The sequence below is a fragment of the Drosophila tropicalis genome, unplaced genomic scaffold (genome assembly GCF_018151085.1).
Source record: "Drosophila tropicalis isolate 14030-0801.00 unplaced genomic scaffold, ASM1815108v1 contig_1002, whole genome shotgun sequence".
NCBI classification, from domain to species: Eukaryota; Metazoa; Arthropoda; class Insecta; order Diptera; family Drosophilidae; genus Drosophila; species Drosophila tropicalis.
The window spans coordinates 401,775-407,974 of NW_027172360.1; positions in this window are offsets into that span (position 1 = coordinate 401,775).

The window sequence follows — 6,200 nt, forward strand, 5'->3', positions numbered from 1 at the left end:
AACAATTGTTTATCTCTAGGCTTGCTCCAGATACTTCTGAGTCGTCTGTGGCAGCTCTACATTGGTAATATTTGCCCTGCTAAGGTTTTAATTCAAAAGTTTAAGTTTTCTAGGCCTCGCGAAATCTCCTCTTTTAAAATAACAGTACCAAATGAGTACTTCTCAGCTATGGTTGACCCTAATTTTTGGCCAGAGGGCCTAGTTGTACACGAGTTTGCGCCCAATAAGCGCTCTCGTCCGTTGCCTGTCCACCTTCCTACTTTATCTTCTGCTTCAAAAAACTAATAACGTCTAGTCTTTGCATTCATTATCAAAATGTAAGAGGACTTCTTATCAAGCTGTCGAACCTTTTCTGTGATAGCCAAACCTTTTCGGCTGACATATTAGCTTTCTCTGAAACTTGGCTTAACTCCTCTGTTTTAGATAATGAAATTCTTTCTAATAATTTTATTTCTTATAGGCTTGATCGTGTTGGTCGTCGTGGCGGTGGAGTACTCATTGCTGTAAACTCGAATCTATCTTCAAGTGTGGTGCCGATTGATCTCCCCTTAGGTGTTGAGTTTATTTGCGTCGAAGTTACATGTTCTAACTTTAGCCTATATATCTCTTGTTCATATATTCCTCCAGCTTCTGATATCATGATCTACGTGCACCATGCTGATGCTTTACGAACTATTTTTGGTCGTCTTAAAGATCGAGATGTTCTTTTAGTTTTAGGTGATTTTAACTTGCCTAATATTTCGTGGCTTGTTGATGATAAGATTATCATAGATTCTTTCTTAATTCCTTCATCTCAACATGTTTTTCTTGATAGCCTACTTGAATGTCCACTATATCAGTTGAATTCTTTCCTTAACTGTTCTAAAAGAATCCTTGATCTTGTTTTTGTCTCTGATCCCACTGTTAGTGCTGTATCGCAAACACAGCCACTAGTGAAACCTGAAGATCCTTATCATCCTACCATTGAAGTTACTATTTCTTACAATTCCGTTACTAATTTATTTAAAAACATCTCAAATTCTCGTCGTAGATGTTTTCGTAAAACAAATTTCAATCTTCTTAACAGCCTTATTTTCTCTTTTGATTGGTCGTTTCTATTTGAGTGCCGCGATATAGATTGTGCAGTGAAGTTTTTCTATTCTGCTAATTTTCTAATTGATAAATGCGTTCCTTATGTGAATGTCGCTACCGTCTCCAGCTCGCCAGTCTGGTTCACACGTAGGCTCTCTAATCTTCGTAACATTAAATCGAGATATTTTAAAAGATTTAAAAAAACTGGTTCGCGACTTGACTATGCAAATTATTGTATAGCCAAATCTCAATTTTGTCTTTTAAATACTCAATGCTACAACAATTATCTCGTTCGCTGTAAGGCTGAATTTTATAAGAACCCCAAAAGATTTTACAACTTTGTCAATTCCAAAAGACGCTCTAATGTACTACCTTCCACCTTCATTGCATAGATATTGCAGATCTGTTTGCTAAATTTTTTCAGTCGACATATTCTACTACTGTTTCGGATCCCACACCCTATCCCTTTTCAATCCCACATTTAAATTGTATGTTTTTTCCCAGTATTACTGAAGACTGTATTCTCTCTAGCTTGTCATCTATGAAGTCTTCCTTCGTTCCCGGGCCTGATGATATACCTAGTTGCATCCTTAAAATGTCTTCGATTTCCCTATCTAAGCCTTTAGCTCGGTTATTCTTTATATCGAGTGAGACTTGTAGATTTCCTGATATTTGGAAGGAGTCATTTATTATTCCGCTTTTTAAAAAGGGTAGCAAATCGGATGTTTCCAACTACCGTGGCATTGCCAAACTTTCGGCAATACCTAAACTGTTTGAGAAAATTATTACGTCTTTCCTTCAACATCTATCCAGATCCACTATTTCTCCTTGTCAGCATGGTTTCATGAAAGGTCGTTCGTCGCTTACCAACCTTTTAGAATTGACTACCCTTGTACACCATGGCTTCCGTAAAAAGTGTCAAACTGATGTTATTTATACTGACTTCAGTAAGGCTTTTGATACGGTTGATCATTCTTTGCTTCTCGCGCTTAACATCATGGGTTTTTCACCAAAATTATTGGGTTGGTTAAAGTCGTATCTTATTGGCAGAACCCAAAAGGTGTCTTTTCGTTCCTCGATATCTAAAACTGTTCGAGTTACGTCAGGTGTACCCCAAGGCAGTCATCTGGGCCCACTATTATTTACATTGTTTATAAATGATTTGCCTTTGGCCTTGGCTTATTCACGCGTGCTCATGTTTGCGGATGACGTCAAGATTTGTTATTCCTATAATGATCCTTCTTTCCAACAGTACTTGCAATCAGATCTCGATGCGTTCTGTGATTGCTGCCACGTTAATAAATTACACCTTAATGCCTCTTAGTGTTCTTTTATAACTTTCAGTCGTTTGTCCCCGCTCCTAGCTCATTACTCTATTAAGTCTGTTCTGTTAGATTGTGTTCCATCACTCAAAGACTTAGGCGTTATGTTTGACCCTAAACTTTCATTTAATGTTCATATTTCTTCAATTGTCAACAGAGCAAGCAGCCTTCTCGGCTTCATTAAACGTTGGGCCAAAGAATTTGATGATCCCTATGAAACAAAGGTTTTATACACTTCGTTAGTTCGCCCTACCCTAGAATATTGCTCGCAATTCCTTAAGTTTGCGCTACGCGGTCTAAATTGGGACCCGGGTCTTCGCCTACCTTCTTATTCTGACAGACTTCTTCTTATTAATCTTCCTTCACTTTATAACCTTAGGCTTGTTTTTGGCATTCTCTTTTTCATAACCTAGTCAAGAGCGAAGTCATTTCTACCAATTCACTAGATACGCTATATTTTTGTGTTCCCTCACGTCGGACCAGAAACTTTTTTCCCATTCACCTTAGTAGATGTCTGACTAACCACTCTCTTCACGAACCTCTTCGTGTTCTTTGCCAATCTTTTAACAACCTTTCTCACCTTATCTCTCTTCATCTTTCTGTCACTTCTCTTCGCGCTATACTTTTTAATCATCTACAGCGAAACCAATGAAAATATTCTGGACTTGGATTGGCTGCAACTCATCCCTGGCCACATTGGCTGTGAATCGGGGCATAGCTGGCACCTTGTGCAAATAAAACACCTCCACCGGGCCGGGGATGTTTAGTTGTGTATAAAGCTAAGCTACCTTCTTCATTTAATTACTATCTGTCTTTAGCTTAAGCTTTTTCGTCGACTGCTGTGTTAGTTGACGTAAATAAATAAATACATAAAACCTAACCCAGATAAAGTCAAAGCAATTCAAAAATTTCCGATCCTTAAAACCCCAAAAGAAATAAAATCATTCTTAGGACTATGCTGATTCTTTCGGAAATTCATACCCAACTTTGCACATATTGCAAAACCTTTAACTCTAGGATTAAAGAAAGGAGCTAAAATAAAAGAAAATGACCCACATTATATTTCATCCTTTGAAAAATTAAAATATTTTTTTCTAAATGATCGCATACTTGCATATCCCGATTTCAAAAAACGCCTCTTTTTAACTACAGATGCTAGCAATATAGCTTTAGGTGCGTTCCTCTCACAAGACCATAGACAGTAGAACACTTAACGAACACGAACTTAATTATTCAGCCATAGAAAAAGAATTAATATCTATCGTATGGGCAACCAAATATTTTCGGCCATACCTTTTCGGTAGAAAGTTCAAAATTCAAGCCACCATAAACCTGTAGAATAGCTCAACAATATAAAAGAACCAAATATGAAACTTCAAAGATGGAAAATAAAACTAAATGAGTTTGATTACAAAATTAAATATTTATGGCAATATGGCACAGAAAATCACGTAGCTGATGCCCTTTCCAGAATTATAATAGATGAAAACTTTTTAGGATCAACAAAAAGCACAGCAGCTACAATACATAGTGCTCATGAGGATAATGAAAATTATATTATTATATTATGAAATTCCAATAATAGAAAAACTTATTAATTATTTCAACAGGCAAATAGAATTCATTAGAGGTTCAGAAGACAAAGCAGAAAAAACAACTTAGTTTTATAAAACAAACATAAAAATAACATACAAAGAAATGACCAATGCTTACCCAAGGGATATAATCAGAAGATATCTTTGCAATAAGAACACTGTACTATATTTTCATAATGAACAAGATTTTCCCATATTCCAACAAGCTTTTATTGAAATAATACAATCGAATGCAAGTACAAAAACCTCGAAATCTAGCATTAAGTTAGAGGACCTTCAAACGTTTGCACAATTTAAAGAAATAATCCTAAAACAACATAAAGAATTATTACATCCAGGAATCGAAAAAACGATTAATTTGTTTAAAAAAAATATTATTTTCCCCATTTTCAAAACCTAGTTCAAAACATTATTAATGAATGCTCAGTATGCAATATCGCAAAGACAGAAAATAGAAATACAAAACTAACTTTTGAAATAACACCAGAAACTTTTAATATCAGAGAAAAATACGTCATGGACTTTTACATGATCGACAATTTACAATTCCTTTCATCCATTAACGTTTACTCCAAATTTGCAACACTTGTAGAAGTAAAGTCTAGAGATTGGTTAGAAGCCAAGAGAGCAATTATGAAAGTATTCACTGAAATGGGCAATCCAATAGAAATAAAATCAGACAAAGATTCAGCATTTCTGTGTATAGCTCTACAAAATTAGCTACAAGAAGAAAATGTAAAGTTAGAAATCACATCAAGTAAAAACGGCATTTCAGACGTAGAAAGATTCCATAAAACAGTAAATGAAAAACTCAGAATTATAAATAGTGAAAATGACATTGAAGATAAATTAACTAAGTTTGAAAAAATTCTCTACGTATACAACCATAAGACGAGACATAAAACAATTAAACGAACACCAGCGGACATTATAATCTATGCAGGATCCCCCCACCATAATACCCAAACAAAAAAAAATACATCAAATAAACAATTTAAATGAAGATAGACACGACTTCGAAATCGACACCATATTTATTTCTCCTGTCTTTTTGAATGGATTTGTCGTTTTTGACTTTACTAATGGTGCTGGTTTAAATATGGTGTCGATTTCTAACTAGACGAGAAACATTTTGAAGAAAGAAATAGAGGACAAAAAGTCACACACTACAAATCACAATTCAAGAAGAAAAAGAAAGTTAATAAAAGCAAAAATGTACTACAATTAATTAATTACAGGTCGACAACTCAAGATGACTTTTTTGTGCATTATGCTACTTTTAACATTAAAAACAACATGCAGCCAATCCATTGACATAAACCCAGTAAAAGCACCAAACGGTTACTTAATATTTAAAACAGGAACCATGGATCTACCGACAAACTTTGAATATCATTATTTAAAAGTGAATTTAACTCTGATAGTCATTACATATAACAATTTACTGCAACAAGCACAGGAATTTAAAAACATAATCCATATTCAATACTTAACAGAAAAACTAAGTAGGGAAATTAATGGAATACAAATTGTAAAACGCAACAAACCAGGATTAATTAACGGAATTGGTTCAATATACAAATATCTTTTTGATACTCTTGATCAGGACGATAAAGATGAATTAGAAGAAAAAATAAATAATATTGAAAGCAATAGCATACAAGCAAACGAATTAAATTACGTAATAGACACTGTTGCCGAACGCAGCTGCATTGATCTAAGTACCTACATAAGAACCGCATGTTCAGTTGTTTTTTCGTAGCCAAGAGGCCAAGACTAGAGTAAGTGGAATGAGACTGTATAATTATTAGTTATAGGAAATTTGTAAAATAACCTGAAATTACTTGCAGAATTAAAAAGCTTACGCTGACCTAACTTGAGGATTAAATGGATTAAATTTATTTCAAAGGCACTGGAGGAGCTAGATTAACTAGTCGAACGAGCAACAATTCTTTTTAATTTCTATGGTGAAATTCAATTTAATTTCTACGTGAAATTAAATTTACTCTTTTGTAAAGAATTTTGAGCAAATTCTTTAATTCCTACGGTGTAGTAGAGCTACGGAGACCTTAAGAGAAGGAACTAATACAAATCCCAAGGAACGAACAAATATTAATTTTACCACGCGTAAAATTACGTACATATACATAGACATGGCAACGACTGGAAACTGTGGTCTGTGCCAGGAGCCGGCCAACCAGGAAATGCTCAC